We start from the raw sequence: 22,592 nt of genomic DNA on the forward strand, positions 1-22,592 counted from the left end.
CAGTAGGCTTTATGTTCCAGTTCCATGGGCAGGTGACATGCCTTACCATACACGAGTTGGTATGGAGAGGTCCCTATAGGGGTCTTGAATGCTGTTCTGTAAGCCCACAGAGCATCATCCAAGCTCCTTGCCCACTCCTTTCTACGGGTATTTACTGTCCGTTCTAGGATTCTCTTTAATTCTCTGTTAGAGACTTCAGCTTGCCCATAGTTTGTGGATGATATGGAGTAGCTACCTTGTGGCGAATCCCATACCGAACCATGGCAGACTAAAGCTGTTTGTTGTAGAAGTGAGTGCCCCATCACTGATCAGTACTCTAGGGACACCAAACCTGCTAAAGATATGTTTCTGGAGGAACTTCAGCACTATTTTAGTATCATTGGTGGGTGTGGCAATGGCCTCAACCCATTTTGATACATAGTCAACTGCCACCAGAATATAAGTGTTTGAGAATGATGGTGGGAAAGGTCCCATGAAGTCAATTCCCCATACGTCAAACAACTCAATCTCCAAGATTCCTTGTTGAGGCATGGCGTAACCATGAGGCAGATTACCAGCTCTTTGGCAACTGTCACAGTGACGTACAAACTCTCGGGAATCTCTATAGAGTGTGGGCCAATAGAAGCCACATTGAAGGACCTTGGTGGCTGTTCTCTCACCTCCGAAATGGCCTCCATATTGAGATCCATGGCAATGCCATAAGATCCTCTGTGCTTCTTCTCTAGGAACACACCTACGGATTATTCCATCTGCACATCTCTTAAAGAGATAGGGTTCATCCCACAAGTAGTACTTCGCATCAGTGATTAATTTTTTCTTTTGTTGCCTGTTGTACTCTTTGGGTATGAACCTTGCAGCTTTATAGTTTGCAATATCGGCAAACCATGGTGTTTCCTAAATGGCAAATAAATGCTCATCCGGAAAAGTCTCAGAGATCTCAAGAGAAGGGAGGGACGTCCCTTCAACTGGCTCTATCCGGGACAGATGATCGGCCACTTGGTTCTCTGTCCCTTTTCTGTCTCTTATTTCTATATCAAACTCTTGCAGAAGTAACACCCATCTGATGAGACTGGGTTTTGAATCCTGCTTTGTGAGTAGATATTTAAGAGCAGCATGGTCAGTATACACAATCACTTTTGATCCTACTAAGTATGATCTGAACTTGTCAATGGCAAAAACCACTGCAAGTAATTCTTTTTGTGGTTGTGTAATTTTTCTGGGCATCATTCAAAACGCGACTAGCATAATAAATGACGTGCAGAAGCTTGTCATGCCTCTGTCCCAATACTGCACCGATGGCGTGATCACTGGCATCACACATTAGCTCAAATGGTAATGTCCATACTGGTGCAGAAATAACTGGTGCTGTGACCAGCTTAGCTTTAAGCATTTCAAACGCCTGCAGACACTCTGTGTCAAACACAAATGGCGTGTCAGCAGCTAGCAGATTGCTTAGAGGTTTTGCGCTGGATTTAGCTGCCTCTGTGGTTGAACCACTGGTTTAGCATTATCCTCCAGTAAGATTTTGTGCATGCATCTAGCTGTGCTTATGCCCTTAAGGTCACCTATGGACCACCCAAGAGCTGTCTTGTGTGTCCTTAGCACTTGAATAAGTGCTTCCTCGTCCTGTGGATTTAAAGCAGAGCTTATGATCACTGGAAAAGGATCACCTTCTCCCAGAAATACATATTTCAGGGATGGTGGTAATGGTTTAGGAGGTTTTTCCTCTTCTAGAGGAAATTTCAGAGGCTCTTTCATCTCCTCTGAATCCTCCAAATCAGGATGAACATCTTTAAAGATGTCTTCCAACTCTGATTCGAGACTCTCAGCCATGTTGATCTCTTCTACCAAAGAGTCAATAAGATCAACTTTCATGCAGTCTTTTGATGTGTCTGGATGCTGCATGGCTTTGACAGCATTCAACTTAAACTCATCATCATTGACTCTCAGGGTTATTTCCCCTTGTTGGACATCAATGAGGGTTCGTCCAGTTGCTAGGAAGGGTCTTCCTAGAATGAGAGTAGCACTCTTGTGCTCCTCCATTTCCAGCACTACAAAGTCAGTGGGAAAGGCGAATGGCCCAACTCTGACAATCATGTCTTCAATCATGCCTGATGGGTATTTAATGGAGCCATCAGCAAGTTGGAGACATATCCGGGTTGTTTTAACTTCCTCAGTTAAACCAAGCTTTCTGATAGTGGATGCAGGTATCAGGTTGATGCTTGCCTCAAGATCACATAAAGCTGTCTTGGTGCAGTTACCTTCTAATGTGCATGGTATCAGAAAACTCCCAGGATCTTTAAGCTTTTCAGGGAAGCTTTTCAGAATGACTGCACTGCATTCTTCAGTGAGGAGAACTCTTTCTGTTTCTCTCCAATCCTTTTTATGACTCAAGATCTCTTTCATGAACTTGGCATAAGAAGGTATTTGCTCCAGTGCCTCTGCAAATGGGATCTTTATTTCAAGAGTCCTTAGATAATATGCAAAGCGAGCAAATTGCTTATCCTGCTCCTCTTTCCGGAGTTTTTGAGGATAAGGTATCTTGGCTTTATATTCCTCAACCTTAGTTGCTGTAGGTTTATTGCCTACAGAAGTGGTTGAAGAAGCCTTTTTAGAGGGGTTGTCATCAGCACTTGTGTGTATCTGATCCCTCTCTGGTAATTGAGTTCCAGAGTTAGAAGCTGGAGTGACGTTAGACGCCAATTCCTTGTCTGTTCCTGGCGTCTGAACACCAGAATTGTGTCCATTTTGGGCGTTCAACGCCAGATCCTACCCATTTTGGGCGTTCAACGCCAGATCCTTGCTTGTTTCTGGCGTTGAACGCCAGTCCTTGCTTGTTACTGGGGTTGGACGCCAGTCTTGGGCATGGTTTGGGCGTTCAGCGCCAGCCTTCCACCAGATTGCTGACGTTTTAATGCTAGCTCTTGAGCCTCTTCAATTGTCTTTCTCATGTGGATAGATCCACCAGCTGAGTAATCTAGAGACATCTGAGCTCCTTCTGCAAGCCCATAATAGAAGATGTCTAACTGAACCCACTCTGAAAACATTTCAGAGGGGCATTTTTATAGCATCTCTCTGTATCTCTCCTAGGCATCATAAAGAGATTTCTTATCTCCTTGTTTAAAACCTTGGATGTCCAGCCTTAGCTGTGTCATCCGTTTTAGGGGAAAGTATTGATTCAGGAATTTTTCTGTCAGCTGTTTCCATGTCCTTATGCTGGCCTTAGGTTGGTTATTTAACCACCTCTTAGCTTGATCTTTTATAGCAAATGGAAATAGTAATAGTCTGTAGACATCCTGGTCTATTTTTTTATCATGTACTGTGTCAGCAATTTGTAAAAATTGTGCCAGAAACTCTGTAGGTTCTTCCTGTGGAAGACCGAAATACTGGCAATTTTGCTGCACCATGATGATGAGCTGAGGATTCAGCTCAAAGCTACTGACTCCAATGGAGGGTATGCAGATACTGCTCCCATATGAAGCAGTAGAGGGGTTAGCATATGACCCCAGAGTCCTCCTGGACTGTTCATTTTCGCTTAGATCCATGATGGAGAAAGGGAGATTATGTAAAATAGAAGAAGAATATATTATTATTTTTTTTTATTTAATTAATTTATTTTGTTTTCGAAATAAAAAAATTAAAATAAAATAAATAAAAATGGGTGAAGAATTTCGAAAAAATGAGAGAGAAAGTGGTTAGGAAGTTTTTGAAAAAGATATGAAAAAAATCTGAATTTTTAAAAATAATTTTCGAAAATTTTGTTTTAAAATAGAGAGGGAAGATATTTTTGAATTTAGGGAGGAGAGAGAAAAACAATAAAATAGCACAAGATTTAAAATTTTTAGATCTAATGCTCCTTGTTTTTGAAAATTTTTGGAGGGAAAACACCAAGGAACACCAAACTTAAAAATTTTAAGATCAAGACACAAGGAAAAACTCAAGAACACTTTGAAGATTCACAAGAACACAAGAACATGAATAAGGAATACCAAACTTAAAATTTTTAGAAAACCAAAGAAAAATCAACAAGAAAACACCAAACTTAAAGTTTGACACAAGATTTAATCAAGGAAAAATTATTTTTGAAAAAGATTTTTAATAAAACTGGTGCCCAATCATCAAGAACATAAACCAACACTCTAGCCAATTGGGCAATAAATGTAACACTTGTTTTAAAGAAGGATATTTTTAACCAAGAACAATAATAAGAGACTCTAAACTAAAAAGAAAAATTTTCCTAATCTAAGCAACAAAATAAACTGTCAGTTGTTCAAACACGAACAATCCCCGGCAACGGCGCCAAAAACTTGGTGCACGAATTGTGAATCACACTTTTCACACTCGTACCACTAACCAGCAAGTGCACTGGGTCGTCCAAGTAATACCTTACGTGAGTAAGGGTCGAATCCCACGGAGATTGTTCCATCCATCCTTCCAGTGAAAAGGGTCCAGGTGTGCTGTCACCGCACGGCTAATCATCTGCAGGTTCTCAGTCGTACCGGAATAGGATTTACTATCATTTTGCGTCTGTCACTACGCCTAGCACTCGCAAGTTTGAAGTTCGTCACAGCCATCCAATCCCAGAATCCTACTCGGAATACCACAGACAAGGTTTAGACTTTCCGGATTCTCATGAATGCCGCCATCAATCTAGCTTATACCACGGAGATTCTGGTTAGGGAACCTAAGAGATATTCATTCAATCTTATGTAGAACGGAAGTGATTGTCAGACACACGTTCATGGATTGAGGAAGGTGATGAGTGTCACTGATCATCACCTTCTCCATAGTTAGGCACGAATGGATATCTTAGATAGGAACACGCATGTTTCAATGGAAAACAGAAATACTTGCATTAATTCATCGAGACATAGCAGAGCTCCTCACCCCCAAAAATGGAGTTTAGAGACTCATGCCGTCAAAGATTATAAAGTTTTGATCTAAAAATGTCATGAGATACAAAATAGATCTCTAAAAGTTGTTTAAATACTTAAACTAGTAACCTGGATTTACAAAAAATGAGTAAACTATAACAGATAGTGCAAAAATCTACTTCTGGGGCCCACTTAGTGTGTGCTGGGACTGAGACTAAAGCTTTCACGTGCCTGAGGCTGTTTTGGGCATTCAACACCAGCTTTGGATCCTTTTCTGGCGTTGAACTCCAACTTGCAACTTGTTTCTGGCGCTGGACGCCAGAATTGGGCAGAGAACTAGCGTTGAAAGCTAGTTTACATCGTTTATCCTTGAGCAAAGTATAAACTATTATATATTTCGGGAAAGCCCTGGATGTCTACTTTCCAACGCAATTGGAAGCACGCCATTTGGAGTCCTGTAGCTCCAGAAAATTCATTTTGAGTGCAGGGAGGTCAGAATCCAACAGCATCAGCAGTCCTTTTTCAGCCTGAATCAGATTTTTGTTCAGCTCCCTCAATTTCAGCCAGAAAATACCTGAAATTATAGAAAAATATACAAACTCATAGTAAAATCTAGAAATATGAATTTTTCCTAGAAACTAATGAAAATAAACTAAAAACCAACTAAAACATACTAAAATCTATATGAAATTAACCCCAAAAAGCGTATAAAATATCCGCTCATCAGTATCCTAGTACTAATGAATTTTGTGTAGTTAGATATTGTGATGCAGATTTTGCGGGTGACCGTGTGGATAGAAGAAGTACATTAGGGATGTGTTGCTTTCTTGGATAATCCCTAAATGTGTGGTCAAGTAAAAAGCAAGCCACTGTTGCTTTATCCACTGTTGAGGCCGAATACATCTCAGCTTCTTCTTACTGTTCATAATTAATTTGGCTTAAAACTCAACTTGCCGATTATGAACTGAAAATTGATAGTATTCTCTTACTTTGTGATAACATGAGTGCAATAAATATTTCTAAAAATCTTGTGTTGCATTCAAGAACTAAGCACATTGAGGTTATATATCATTCTATAAGAGAACATGTGCAAAAGAGAACTATTGAGATTCAATTTGTAAAATCAGAAGATCAATCAGCTGATATCTTCACAAAACCACTATGTGAAGATAGGTTCTGTAAACTAAGAACTGCTCTGGGAATAATTGATATTAAATCTGTGGAGAAGTTGTGACTAATGATTTTTTAAGTATTGATCTGTCTCGCAGGTAGTAGGGAGACAAAACTAGAAAAATGATGAACTCCTCTATAAGGCTTGAGCAAGGCCCAGAAACTCTTTGTGATATGAAACAGGAAATTTGTTTCAAATGGCCTGGTATGCCTCCACATCACCACCATTGGGCCTATGTAAGACAAGCTTTGTTTAAATGATATGGACTTCATACTAATATCATAAAATGTTTTTAATTAATTTTGGTTCAAGTCTTTTCTCTTTCTTCTCTATTTCAAGTCATATCAATCAGAAACCTTTTCAATCTTTCATGATATGTCACTTCAAAAATTGCATTTTTTTTTAATTTCAAACATTTCCTTGAAAACTGTTTCATTAAACCTTTTAAAAAGAAGTTTTTCAATGTGCATTAATAATGGTTTCTCTTTCAAGATAACCTATCTCTTCTCCACTACCCATCTTCAATGCTCTCTCTCCCTTCCACCTTTTCTTCCCTTACTCAATATGAGAAAGAAAATAGCTACCAGAAGAAGCACGGGCTCATACAACCCTCTTTGCAATCCTCCTCACTCAAAACAACCTCAGTCTTATACTCACATATATATTCACTCTCATTCATCCTCTTCTTAATCTCCTCAACAAACTGAATCCATGGCAAAGAAAACTGTTCATTCCAAGGGTTCCTCTGCTCACAAGGGAGACGAATCTTCTCGTGCAAAGAGTGGAAAAGGAAAGGGGCCCATGCGAAGAAGAGCATCCACCCTCTCCTCCTCCACGTCCCACTCCTCATCCTTCGGGACGCTCTGCTCCATCCAGCCGTCCTTCAAAGGGTCCCAGACAGTCTATTCTTCATGATACTTGGGAGCCTCCAAACCTTGACTCACTTGACTTCAAAAACAAGTTTGGTAAACCATTCCATTCTCACTACGATCCTCATCATTTTACTGACTACTCAGATTATGAGTTCCATCAGCAAGTTATTTCAAAACGACCACTTTGTTCTACTTTTATGACTGATATTGATGCATTGGCTGAAAAGGGCATAGATTACAGAAGTAATTTTCAATCTCTAAAATGGAACAACATTTTTAAGATTCGAAAACTTATTTATCCAAATCTAGTTAGAGAATTTTACGCTAACGTGCTCTTTCATGAGGGTGGACTCCACTCAAATGTCAGGGGTACTCAATTTGTTTTGAACACGAGCACCATAAGTGAAGCCCTCGGCTATCAATACATAGGGGTGAGAGTTAACAATACTGGAAAATGGGATGATCATTTTGGTGTTTTTCATCAAAATGCTTTGACTAGAATATGTGAAAACTTTTCACTCATAGATGGTATGACCCCCACAAACAGGACCCTAGGTCCTGTTTGGGCTCAAATGCATCATATTGTGACTCATATCATCATACCTCAAAGCGGATCTTACCAACGGGTGACAGTTTGTGACTGTCTATTGCTTTATTCCTTTTTGAACTCTATTCCTATTTCATTTGCTTATCTCATGATCTGCCATATGCGGGACTGTATCAAAAGTGAGAAAAATAGTTCTCTTCCTTATGGAATATTTTTTACTTGTTTGTTTGAATATTTTTCAATTGATTTAAGTAATGAGCCCAGAGACAACAAAGTCTCTTCTTTCAAAGGCAGTGGTGCAACAAAACAGGCTAAAGGCAAAAGTCACAAGGGTGCTAAGGCTTCGGCCATGAATAAAAGTGAAGATGAAAGCCTTCCCTCTCCTTTAGTAGTTGGTACCTCTGACTCGCATAAATACCTGATCTCTGAGATTGTTAAAGACGTCCTTTAAGAGTTCATCTTCCTGACCAAACAGATGGTCAGATCAAGCAAAGAACAACGTTAGATTGTACTGCAAAATGAAAAATCCTTGATGAAATCCCATGATCGGATTGTGGTATTTTTGAAGCATCTTGATTCGCTTGATGAGGACCAGGTAATGTCGAACAAAGATGAAGATGTTTTGGAAATTGAGGAAGAGGACTCTGAAGCCTAGTCTTGCTCCCTGCTGCCATTGAAAGTTTAATATTTTGTTGCTTTTAGGTTCTGAACTCTGATAACTATTTTCTAGCTCTATTCGAATATTTTTTGGATGACTGTAATAACTCTAAACATAATAACTCTGTTTGATATGCATGGTTTGCTATTTTGCTTTGTTAATTGATGTGTTTCATTGCACGCTTCCTTCCTTGGTAACAAAAGGGGGAGAAAGTGTAAAAAATGAATTGAAACAACATGGGTTTCTAATGGTTGAATTCTGTCTCTATTTTTTTGTGATAAAAATTAATTTTTTGCTCTGTTAGTAAGCTTTAGCTTTGACCATGAACATGGGCTGTACATATTAGTTAATGATTGGTTTTCTGTGCTCTTAATTGTTAAGATCATGCTCTGAATTCGGATTTGAATCTATTGAACATTAGCTCTGACCTATGATCCTCTCAAGGTTGATCAAAGCGAATACTCAAAGGGAGCAAAGTGATCAAAAGAAAAGGGGAGCTTGATGATTAAAGGACAGGGGGAGTGATATAAATCATCAAAGGGAAATTTCTCTTCCTAAATTTCTTTCAATTCATTTTTAATAATGTTTGTCATCAAGGGAGAGATTGTTGAATTTGGAAAACTAATATTTGATTAAAGTGATGAACAAATATTATTAGGTAGTTATCAATTATTTGTGTAATGTGTTTGATTTAGTGTGCAGGAAAATAAATTAATTAACTAGGCCCAAGGAACAAATAAGCAAGCCCACATCTACAAATCTTGCTCAACACCAATTTAGCCATAACAAAAATTTGATCCAAAAATCAAATGACTGAACCTTGAGGAAGAAAGAAAACTGAAAAGGCCTAAAGAGAAGATCCAAGCCCGTTCGGTTAAGTCACCTAAGCTTAACTCACGGAAACTTGAATCTCAAGAACATTTCATTTTAAATTCTTCTAGCTTCCATCGAAAGCCAAACTCTCTCTTCTCTCTCCTCTCTCTTTCTCATCGGTCACGTTACTCACTCAACAAGGAAGAAAGAAGGAAATAAAAACTACAGAGGCTAGGTTGCGGTGAAGAACAAAAATGTGGTTTTCAAATCCAAACAAGAGGAAGGGCTACAACCAAGAAGCTATTTTCATTCGGTCAGAGAACGTCAAAAGGCTTCTTTCCCCATTTATACTACACCAAAGAGCCATGAAGAAATCTACCAAGCCTCAAGCACAAATCAAGCAACCATGGAGAAAATAAAGTCAAATCCGGTCAGAAGTTTATCCACGGTCCAAATCCAAACTTGGGGCCAAAGAAACAATCCACGGTAAATATTGAAGGAACTTGAAGAAAAATGTTGAGAAAGAATGGGTAGGTTGCATGCAACAGAATTAAAGCTCTCTCTCTCCTCTGACCAAGCCGCTGCAAGCTTTGAGGATTAAAGAAGAAGACAACATTGGGTTTGAACTTGATTTAACCTTGGAAGCTTCACTTTTCTATAATAAGGGTAAACGGCCAAGGGTTAAAGGTAAGAGAGTAGAACGAAGCACTAAGTTCGGTTCTCATAGCTACCTAAGTTGTTTTGAGTTCTTCTCCTACATGGCTTACATGTTGTATCTCTTTTTCTTAGTTTAGTCTGTCTGAGTCTCATTGAAAAAGACAAATATGGTGAGGTTTGTAAGAAAAAGCCAATGAGAGGTAAAAGGCAGTGAGTTAAACTAGGATAAAAAAGCCATAAGATGTCTCAATTTTTCTTTGGACATCTTTCTATTTTGTATCTTGATTCTGTAGGGATTCCCTTGCAAGTTGGGTTAGCACTTTGCTGTTGAAAGCTAGGTTGAGTCCTACTCAAATTCAGATTGGGTTAGAATCTGGATTTGTCCCAAATAGGATTGGGTAGATCCTAGGGAATTATTAGTGTTTGTAATCTTGTGAAAAAGATAGTGAAATTCCATCATAACTATGATGGAGACTGGATATAGGCTACATTGCACTGAGTAGATGAACCAGGATACATCTGTGTGTCACTCTTTCTTCTCTACTCCATTTTTATTTTTGTAAATTCAGGAGACAAAAAGGGGAGTCTCTTACCTCGATAGGAGACGAAAGTAAAAATATTTCCTAAGGTCTTTTGTTAAAGCAAAAGTGATACTCAGAAGGAAAGGAGGCCAAGATTCAACCCCCCTTCTCTTAGCTACTGATAACCATCACGACAGATGAGACTCATCATCCATAGGGCAGGTGATAAACCCATATTTCATGAGTTATTTTGTGCTTAGTTTGAGTGATTTATTCAATCCTTCACCCACTTATTCATATTAATTGCATGGTTTTACTTTCCCTTCCTTATTAGGTGAAGTACGTGAAAAATATGTTTCCTAAGCTTTAAAATTAATTATTTTAATTACCTTTATTTCCATTCGATGCCGTGATTAGTGTGTTGAGTAGTTTCAGATTTTCTAAGACAGAATGACTTAAAGGATGGAAAAGAAAACGTACAAAAATGGAAGGAAAGTGCGAAACAGAGTTTTGAAGAAACTGGCATCCACGCGATCGCATGGACGACGCGATCGCGTGTCAGGAGCGAAGAAGCAGCGACGCGGCCGCATGACTGACGCGGCCGCGCGACTTGAGCATAGCGCATTCGATGCGGACGCGTGACCAACGCGACCGCGCCACAAGGAAAACTCCAGATGATGCGACCGCGTGACCCACGCAGACGCGTGACAGAGGCCACGTATCAGAATTTACAGAATACGCCCCCAGCGACTTCTGAAGCCCTTTTGGCCCAGATCCAGGTACAGAACACACAGACTAGAGGCTATAAAGTGGGAGAATGCATCCATTCAAAAGAGAGCTCGCCAATTTTTACTTCCCATGCTTTAGATTTAGTCTTGAGAGAGGTTCTCTCCTCTCTCTCTTAGGATTTAGGACTTCTCTTAGTTTGTAAGAGTGACTCTCGATCCAGGTTTTACGTTTCTTTGTTTTAGCTTCCCTTTCACTTTTATTTATTCCAGCACTTGAGTTGATTATTTACTTTTATAATTGAATTTATGAATTATTCCATGTTACAGATTATTATTTGAATTAATGATATTTGAGGTATTTTCAGTTTATGATTGCTCTTTTTAATTTATGTTATCATTGTTTCCGATCTGAAGATATTTTATTCCAGCAATTTACTTTTTTCCTTTTTGGTCCTGGTTAAGAAATCAGTAACTCAACAGTTATCAACCTCAGCATAATTGATAATCGTTATCTTGCTAATTAAACTGAACTTCAATAATCCCAACTTTTTCTTAGGAAATAAATAGGATTCGAAGGTCAAACTAATTAGTCCCTTGACTTTCCTTTGCTTTAGTCAGGGTTAACTAAGTGGAATTCAGATTCAACTTTCATTATTGTTGAGAGAGATAACTAAGTTGGACTTCTAATTTCTCTTACCTTGCCAAAAGTTGCTTTATAGTATTTATTTATTTTAATTGCCATTTACTTTACTTGTCATTCAAATCACTTGCTTCTCACCTTCTAAACCCCAATTACAACCTTTATAGCCAATAATAAGAACATACTTCCTTGCAGTTCCTTAAGAAGACGACCTGAGGTTTGACTACTCGGTAAACAATTTTTAAGGGGTTTGTTACTTGTGACAACCAAACGTTTGTACGAAGGGATTTTTGTTGGTTTAGAGACTATATATACAACGCAACTGTTCTTATGAAATTCTTTACTGACAAAAAAATTCCAACGTGTATCATGTCCAAATCCGGCAACCCGAGAAGCAGAGGTTCGCCTAAAGGAAACAGTAAATAAACTTCAAACAACCATTCGACAACTGGAGCAAGGAGTAATTCAATGGGTTTCTAGGCGCTCAAATATACAAGGATCAGCCACAGCCCCATGTGGACAGTCTAATGAAGAGCGTAGCATGAAGGAGATACTAGAGACTCTAGTGGATAAGACAGAGCATGAATTCATACTAGAACAAGTAGAAGAAGCTGTCATTGTTCAAGAAGAAGAGTTGGTTGAAGATCTAGGAGATGCTGAACCTCCATGGGAATCCAGAACTGAGGAGAACTCCGTCAAGGACGCTACAGTTGATGCTAAGGAGGATATTGTACAATCTCCAAGGCAAGTTGTTTATGAAGAATCAGACGGAATAACCCAGGACACAAATTCCCTTGATGATGATAGTCACAAGTCAAATTCTCTTAGTAATGAACTGGCATCCGCAAGTGAATTCTCTGAGGTCGAAGAATCTTTCCCAAGTGAATATGAAGACGATGCGGAGGTAGATTTCTCTCAACCTCCAATATATGACTCAAGTGATGAGGAAGACATAGAAGACTTTGATCAGGACACAGATACAATTGTAGAACCTTGCAAGGAAGTGGAGGAATTCACGGAAGAGCACAAGGGAGTAGAACTTACAGAACCACCGGAAACACCTATCCCAAGGCCATTACCACCTAATACAAGCTTCAAGTGGGTACAATCCTTAACCTATAACGTTACTTATTCACTTGAATATGGTTTGCTTGAAACAGATGGCCAGCTTAAAGCTCTTTGCGGCTTTAAGAGTAAGAGGGAAATGGCTCGTACTCAGAGTTGGTGCACAAGGTTCAATAAGGTTCCACGCTTCACCTCGAAGTACACAGATTGGTATCATGCTCAATTGCATGGATCACAGAGAACGTTTGGTCACCATGGTGAGATTCTACTCTCTAAACCGCCCGGATGGAAACATGTAGATCAAAACGGAGGCGGATTTAAAAGCAAGGCTTGGGATCCTGGAGTTTATTCTGACGTTTGCCATCCCGGGAGCCTAACAATCTGTTTGAAGCTGTTCAGAAGCTTTGTATGCCTAGTTTGGGATCCCGGAGGCTATTGGCTTTCCAAGCACTGGTGGAGATTTTTGGACGACTTTAAACATAAGCCGCCATAGAAGGAAGCTCCTCCAATATCCAACTTAAGGACTTTAACTAAAAGTGCTAGGTGGGAGACAACCCACCATGGTATGGTCGCTTCTTTTTCAATTTAATTCTTGTTAATTGCTTTCATTTTTATTTTCTTTTCATTTTTCTTTATTGAACCTGGAATCATGCATAGCATTCATATTAATCATTGCATTCTACATTTATCTTACATATAAAAAAAAAAGAGGGGATGCACAACACGTCCGCATGCCCCATGCAATCGCGTCATATTGCGAAAACACTATCCATGCGACCGCGTCACCCACGCGGCCGCGTGCCCTGGAGATCGGCGTCAAGATCCAACATCCAGAGAGTTAGGCTGGAATCGTGCAGCCCTTGTGCGTTTTGCACAAATTGGCCCACGCGATTGCATGTCCCATGCGATCGCGTCACTTGCACAAAACCAATCCTACGCGACCGCGTGAGCAACGCGATCGCGTCGCATGGATTGCACAACACCCTCGAAGGAGACAGAGAGTTGCGCTAAAACGACGATGGAAGCGTGTGTCTAGCACAAATTCCAGCGACGCGATCGCGCGACCCACGCGATCGCGTCATCCCCTCTCCTACCTCTCTCACGCGATCGCGCGACCTACGCGATCGCGTCACCCCCATTTTCACCCCCACCACGCGACCGCGTTCCCCACGCGGCCACGTGGATTTCAAAATATAACCCCCAGGTCACGCGAAACCCTATCCTCGCGCCCCACCCCTTCACTCTCAACCCCCTCTCTCTCTCTCTCCCCAACCCTCAACCACCACCACCCACCGTCCAACCACAACCCCCCTTCAACCAGCAACACCAACCCTTTTCCCCCTCCCTTCCCTACCCCCATCACTCTCTCCTTCCCCCTGCCGAACAGCCGCGCCATCGTACCCACCACCGCCAGCCACCGTGCCAACCACCGAATGCCACCATCACCACCACCCAACCACCTTCCTGCCTACTCTCCTTATTCCGCCTTCCAGGTTCTGCAACACGCAATCCCTTTTATCCGTTCATAGTTCTTCTTATTTTTTTCCGTTTCTGTTCATAATTAGGATAGATAGTCTTGCATGTTGTAGTGGATTTTAGGTTGTTAGGTAGCTTAGACTGTGGTTAGTGGCTCTAGGTCTGTTTATTTGCACTGTTCTTGCTTCTGTTTTATCATATTTGCAAATCTGCTGTTGCTGTAATCTTGTTCATATGCTGTATTTCTTGTATATTGCTGCTCTTTACATTGAATTTTCATGTTTATATTATATATATGTACCTGCAACTTGACTTCTTAATTCATATGAACTGCTTTGATTGCTGTTTATTTTCCAGGATAATCCAATTTTAGCCGGAATGCTGCCCAAATTTCTATAAAAATGTTTTCATTCATATCTCGGTTTGGCAATTTGAACTCTGTTTTCCACTGCTTTAACCAAACCATTTCATAATTGCCAGGGCATGCTTTCTTATCCTTTTTGATTTCCTAGTTTATAAACTGCATTTGTGATGTTTTGATTCCAATTTTTGCTTTCTTTATATCTATTTGAATCATCATCTACTTGTTTTTCTTGTTTGGTTATGAGTCACTATAGTTCCTACCTGTAAATCCTTGTTACATGGAATATTTTCTTTATGCCACTTACCTTAACCCACTTTTTACTGACTCACCAATTTTAATTTACTAACTTCTTTTTCAAATTCTCACCATACTAACCTTTTAAAATATCTTTTCTGATTTTTCACTTTCCTCTAACTTTCTAACCATGGCATAATGACAATTTTTCTATTTAACTTGAATTCTGATACATTTTGGATTGTAACTTCTTCCTTTCGAACTTTTAAACTACTATACAATCCTTAATGCACATTTACGTAACTCATTTACCTCATTCAAATTCTCCCATGCCACTTTGTGTTTTCTTTGCCTATATGCCTACTTGCTTTCCTATTTTTATATATCCTGGTTTTCCATTTTTCAGGATGTCTGCCTCACAGAGGAAAGGAAAGGGCAAAGCTACTGGCAAGCGCAAAAGAGGAGGTTCATCCCAGTCCATTATTGACCTAATGCATGATTCCTCATGGCGGGAGAAGAACTTTACACAACAGGAAAAAGCTGACCAACTGCTCCCTGCACATGATTCAATAAAATTTGCAAACCAATACTGTGAGCTGAAGTATCCGGCATTTGCAAACTCCAGGAATCTATACCTGGAGAGAACTCTGAGGATTCCAGAAGCACTCCAGCAGTACACCACTGAGCAAATCAAGCAAAGAGGCTGGTTCTTTCTGGAGAGAGCACTGACAGAGGTCAATGCATCTTGGGTCAGGGAATTCTACTGCAACTACTACATCACCACCCTCGATGTAGTGAACCTGAGAGGAAAGCAGATTCTGGTCACTGAGGAGGCCATAGAGGACATTCTCTGGCTCCCAACGAAGTCCGATCAGCCTGATGGTTATAAAAAGGCTGAGGAGGACATGCGCCTGATGAGGTTTGATTGGGATGGTGTGAAGGCTCGGATAGCTCTCGACCCGACGGTTCCTTGGGAGATGGGTCAGGACACCACCATGCCTAGAGGGATCAAGAGGGCGTACTTAAATGATGAGGCTCGGTTATGGCACCAGATCTTGAGCAACTATGTGATGCCGAGTACTCATGAGACGGAGATCCCAGCTGCTATGATCACCCTCCTATGGTGTGTGATGGAGGGTAAGGACCTTTATCTATCATGCTTTATCCGGTATTATATGGCCAGGGTCCACGTCCGAGGCACCCTCCCTTTTCCGTATCTGGTTACACAGCTAGGCCGTCGAGCTGACGTGCCATGGGAGGATGCCGATGAGAGACCACCAGCGGCGGACTGTAGGAAGATCATTCCTTACAGTAGGAACTTCCTAGCTTTGGGCTACAGACCACCACCCTTCACTGCTACTAATGAGACAGCCCCACCGTCTGCTGGACCCTCTTCATCCACGGCTGCCCCTGCTGCCCTTGCTGCCACCACTGCACCTCCACCTGCCCTGAGCCCGTATACCGCCTCGTGCACCGCCTATTCCGAAAGCTTGATCAGATGGAGCGCCGTAACCGGTGCCGGTATGAGAGATTGGAGCGTCGCAGCCAGCGACGCTATTCGCATAGGTTACGCATCAGATCGAGGCTGTAGATCCGGAGATCCCGATCCAGTCAGCACCGCCTCTACAGCAGCCAGACGCTCAGCCCACCACCACCACAGAGCCTCCAGCTACCATCCCTACCAGTGATGACACCCCTTCACACCGGCTTGACTGAGCATCAGGGACGATGCTTCATTTTAAGTGTGGGGAGGTCGCCATCTCTGGCGTTTTATTTTGGTGAACCACTACATCTCTTTTTTTTCTTTTATTTTGGATATTTTTCTGTATTTTTCTTTTTACTGTTATTTTCTGAGTACTTATACATTGCTACTTTTATGTATTTTTACTCTATTTCTGCATTTTACATTTTTAGTTCATATTTTTAGTTATTTAGTTTAGTTTGCAATTCTGGCTTTTTAGTGGATTAATTAGTATAGTTTACCCTTTTTAGCATAAGATAGCATAGTTTAAATTGAAAAATATAAAAAGGAAGTAAGCTAGGAAATTGAACATAACAGATTTAAATCCATAAAACCTGTATATATAGCATTACATCATATAGTTAAGTTGACAACATTTCATCAAGGAGGAACATTAAAACTTTAAAGGCTACCCTAAATAATTTTTTTATGAGAATAATGGGAATTTTTAACTAAACCTGCATAACATATATGAATGATATATGATGCTTGAGTTAGAGAACACACAGCCTGTGAGTCTTGAGCTTAATTGTATGGTTGCATTCAAACCATAATTTCATTCCTGTGTGTTTCGCTTCTTTTTATTCTGATGTTCTTTACTTTGCTTTAATCTATATGTCCAATTATAGAATATAGAATATAGATACATACCAAAAGAATGATTGAGGCCATTATTTGATTTTAGCTCACTTACCCCAAAATAACCTACCTTTCACATCACTCTTGTTAGCCCCCTTGAGCCTTTAAAATCCCTTTTATTCTATTTAGCCACACTACTAGCCTTAAGCAGAAAAACAAAATAAAATCCCAAGTTGAATCCTTGGTTAGCTTAAGATAGAAAATTATGAATAGATTAAAATGTGGTAAACCTATTGGGAACATGGATGATAGAAACAAAAGGTAGAAAAGTTGAAAGAAATAAAATAACTCAGAAAATTTGGGAAGCATGCTCATGAGAAATCAAAGTGATTCAATTACCATGTGCAAAAAAAAAGAGTTATTTTTCAGCATTTAATAAAAGGGGATACAAAAGAATTCCTCAATGCAAAATAAAAGCAATGCACATGGGATAAAAAAATAAAATTGAAACATGAGCATGTAACAACAAGTGGGATAATATGGGAAAATTGGTAAAGAAGTTTTGTTCTACTAAATATGTATGTTAGGTGAGATCTTAGGTTGCTTTTTAAGATTTATTTTTTATCTAACAATCAATAATTATTCAATGCATGCATACAAATATCATGAGGACTTATCCAAAGGTTGTAATGGGTGATAAACCCATATTTCATGAGTTATTTTGTGCTTAGTTTGAGTGATTTATTCAATCCTTCACCCACTTATTCATATTAATTGCATGGTTTTATTTTCCCTTCCTTATTAGGTGATGTACGTGAAAAATATGTTTCCTAAGCTTTAAAATTAATAATTTTAATTACCTTTATTTCCATTCGATGCCGTGATTAGTGTGTTGAGTAGTTTCAGTTTTTCTAAGACAGAATGACTTAAAGGATGGAAAAGGAAACGTACAAAAATGGAAGGAAAGTGCGAAATGGAGTTTTGAAGAAACTGGCATCCACGCGATCGCATAGACGACGCGATCGCATGTCAGGAGCGAAGAAGCAACGACGCGGCCGCATGACTGACGCGGCCGCGCGACTTGAGCATAGCGCATTCGATGCGGATGCGTGACCGACGCGACCGCGCCACAAGGAAAACTCCAGATGACGCGACCGCGTGACCCACGCGGACGCGTGACAGAGGCTACGTATCAGAATTTACAGAATACACCCCTAGCGATTTCTGAAGCCCTTTTGGCCCAGATCCAGGTACAGAACACACAGACTAGAGGCTATAAAGTGGGGGAATAATTAAACTGAACTTCAATAATCCCAACTTTTTCTTAGGAAATAAATAGGATTCGAAGGTCAAACTAATCAGTCCCTTGACTTTCCTTTGCTTTAGTAAGGGTTAACTAAGTGGAATTCAGATTCAACTTTCATTATTGTTGAGAGAGATAACTAAGTTGGACTTCTAATTTCTCTTACCTTGTCAAAAGTTGCTTTACAGTATTTATTTATTTTAATTGCCATTTACTTTACTTGTCATTCAAATCACTTACTTCTCACCTTCTAAACCCCGATTACAACCTTTATAGCCAATAATAAGAACATACTTCCTTGCAGTTCCTTGAGAAGACGACCCGAGGTTTGAATACTCGGTTAACAATTTTTAAGGGGTTTTTTACTTGTGACAACCAAACGTTTGTACGAAGGAATTTTTGTTGGTTTAGAGACTATATCTACAACGCAACTATTCTTATGAAATTCTTTACTAGCAAAAATTCCAACGTCAGCAGGCATACATCATATGCATTTTTCTGTTTTCTTTGGTTTGCATTCTTGGGTTTTCCTATTTGATATCCATGCTTAACTGCTATATGCTTTGTTCTCTGTATTTGTAAACTACCTATGTTTTTCTTGTTTGCATTGTTTGTCTGTGCAACTGAGATGCCCCTTGTCTGGAGGTGGAGTGACGAAGGCAGTTCTACCGGTGTCTTGAAGGGTTAGAAGAAAGGCGGTAAACTTAGGGACTTAGGTTAGAATTTGATAAAACCAAGAATCCTTAAACTTTGATACCTCGCCTTATTTTATGGTCTTAAATTTTAGTTTTAAGTTTGAATCTTTTGTTAGAAGTTCTAGGATCGCCTTCGGCTTTCTGAGACATTATATGTTAGTTATGTGGGTACTATTACCATGCTGAGAACCTCTGGTTCTCACCCCATACATATTTTGTGGTTTTCAGATGCAGGACGTGAGGCACCTCGCTGAGGCATTCTGGAAGTTTCTGAAGCGAAGGATTTTAGCTTTTTGGGGATTCTATTTTGGTTTTTGAGATATATATACTTTATATCTTCATTGTATATATTATTTTTTATCCCTCTTAGAGGTTGATTTGGAGAAACAGGTTTTGTAAATAGTATTTTGGGTCTTTTTGGGATTCTCATGTATATATGTAGATATGTTTATATGCTCTGTCCGATTTTAATTTCGCGAGCCGGCTTAGAAGTTTTGTTATCTATATCTTGGAACTCTCTTGTATATATATTCATGCTTAGTTTACTCTTATCTTGCTTCGGTTATGTTAACGTTTACGAGAGTACTGCGCCTTTTTTGTTTAATGCTTTTGTCTTAACTTTCCTTCAAAGGCTCCTAGATAAAACTTCTTTTAACTATATATAGGATTTTAGCCTTTTGGGGATTCTATTTTGGTTTTTGAGATATATATACTTTATATCTTCATTGTATATATTATTTTTTATCCCTCTTAGAGGTTGATTTGGAGAAACAGGTTTTGTAAATAGTATTTTGGGTCTTTTTGGGATTCTCATGTATATATGTAGATATGTTTATATGCTCTGTCCGATTTTAATTTCGCGAGCCGGGTTAGAAGTTTTGTTATCTATATCTTGGAACTCTCTTGTATATATATTCATGCTTAGTTTACTCTTATCTTGCTTCGATTATGTTAACGTTTACGAGAGTACTGTGCCTTTTTTGTTTAATGCTTTTGTCTTAACTTTCCTTCAAAGGCTCCTAGATAAAACTTCTTTTAACTATATTATATATAAGATTTTACTTTTAGAGGTCGTAATACCTCACCACCTCCATTTTATGACTTAAGCATAAGACTCTGTGTGGTAGGGTGTTATATCGAGCATAAGAATTGGAATATTAGGGTGTTACAGTGAACACTCCTAATAGGGTAATGACTTGACAACAAAGATACTCATTCATAATTTTTAATATTTTTGTATTTAGTTTAACGAAAAAATATTTCTAACTTGCTATAATAATATTTATAGTGAAAAGTGTTATATTGTTATTTATAATTGTAGATACGTACTCATATTTTTCCTTCTAATAGGTCCATGAATAACATACCCGTTCTATTATTGCGTGGCATACTTAAAAACAACAAATTGGATAGAGACAATTATGATGATTGGTATCACAACTTGAGAATAATTTCATGGATGAAAGGTTTGTTGATAAATTTAATAAGTCTACCATGACGCATTTAGTTCCTAAAGAGGATGAAAGTGTTGATAATGAGACAAACAAGGCTTGTGAAAAGTATAAGAAAGATTGCCTTATTACCAAATGTATCATTTTGACATCTATGAGTTTTGATCTTCAGAGGCAGCAACAAGATATAGATCCGCCAACTATGGTTGAATATCTTAAAAATATGTATGGTGCAGAAAGCAAGATAGCTTGATATCAATTGTCAAAGGCTTTTAGATCCACCTTGGCTTTGTGGACTTTCCTGTTGAACCTCATGTCCTTAAGACGATTGATCTTATTGAATAACTTAAGAAGTTGGGATGCATGTTGGACAAAAAAATAAGATTTGATATTGCAGTCTCTTCCAAAAACTATTTCAATATTCATTGTTAGTCTTAATATAATTCAAGTAAGTTATGATCTACATAAGATGCTCAACATGTTAATTGATTATGAGAATCAAATTGCATCTAAGAAAAATAAAAGAGTTGTTATAATAGTTGACAACTCTTCTAAGAAGAAAAGAAAGTGAAAAGAAAAAAAAATGGAAAGCATAATCTCAAAAAGAAACCCATTACACCTAAAGGTGTTGTGACAAAACTCAAGGACAAAGAAGAAAAAGCTAACTAAAATGATGTTGAATGTTTTTATTCAAAAGATAATGGTAATTGAAAAAAAAATTGTAAGAAGTACCTTGTTTTTCTAAAAATCAAGGAAGATGAGACACGCTTGAAAACTATATTCATGATTTTCTTTAGCTACAATTAATTTTTCGAAATAAGTATTACATATGGAGGTGACCATAATTAAGGGACTACAAGTAAGTAGGTGGTTAAAAAAAAGGAGAAATTTATTTTCAGATTGAAAACAGATCAAATGTTGCTACTACAACTTTAGGATCAGTTTCTTTAGTAATGCTTACAAGCAAGACACCAGTATTAGAGAATTGTCATTATGTTTTCAATTTTTTTTTGCAAATTAAACGTTATTTCTATTTCTTTGTCAGACAAGAGTGGGTTTCATTTTAATATTAAAAATGATATTTATTCTATTTATTTTGGTAATGAGTTAAATGTAAATGATTATATTCAATATGACATTTATATCTTTCTCTAATTTGGATAGTAATTCTCATATGCATGTTTCTACTCTCAAAAGAGAAAGGGATAATCAAATAAGTGAATCATACCTTTGTCATTGTAGGTTTGTCATATAAGGGAGAAAAGGATCTACAAAAAAGGTTATCTTAAAAAATATAATTATAAATCATATTCAACTTGTGAAATTTAGTCTCAAAGAAAAAATGACAAAAATTCTATTTGTTGGACATGGAGAAAGAACTATAAAATTATTGAAATTGATACATACAGATATTTATAGACTTATAAAAACTTAAGTCAAGAAGGATATTCTTATTTTATCACCTTCAATTGATCATATGTCTAGATATGATTTTTTATATCTTATGAAATATAAATCTGAATCATTTAAAATGTTTAAATTTTTTCAAAGTAAAGTTAAAAAACAAACAAGTAAAATCACATCTCTCTATAATTTAAACTGATTATTAGGAGAGACATGTATATCATTATATCTCTAACAACCCTCAGTTATGAAGACATATTTTTAAGGGGCTATAAGATCATTGTTTTTGCTGCCACCACTGCATACTAGTTCCCTTAACATTGTAATAAATAAAAAAAATAACTATTTGTACCAAAAACTTTATAAATATTGACAAAAGTACTCATTAAAAAAAAAACTAATATTAGAACCGTAAAACATGGATTCCGTGGGATAATGCCCAAATCCTAAAATTTTGTTTATATAGAGTTGAAATTTCTCGCCAAAAAGGATAATTCCCTTTTCTTTTTTGTACTCCGCTTCCATATAATTTTTTGACTTTTTTTAATACATTCAAAAAAATTAATATATCTAAACCTATTTTACATCTAATTACGTTAGTTTTTTAATGTGTAAAAAAACCAAAACAATTATTTTAAAATGGAGAGAATATTACAAAATCATAAGTATCAAAATAATTAATTAAAATGCAAGTTACACTGTTTACAAAAATATAATCAAATATTTGACAGAAATAATAATTAGAGGAGTGCTAGGAGACCAACAGATTTTGTGAGTTATAGCCATCAATTAGCCATTA

The sequence above is a fragment of the Arachis ipaensis genome, chromosome B01 (genome assembly GCF_000816755.2).
Source record: "Arachis ipaensis cultivar K30076 chromosome B01, Araip1.1, whole genome shotgun sequence".
In the NCBI taxonomy this organism is placed as follows: Eukaryota; Viridiplantae; Streptophyta; class Magnoliopsida; order Fabales; family Fabaceae; genus Arachis; species Arachis ipaensis.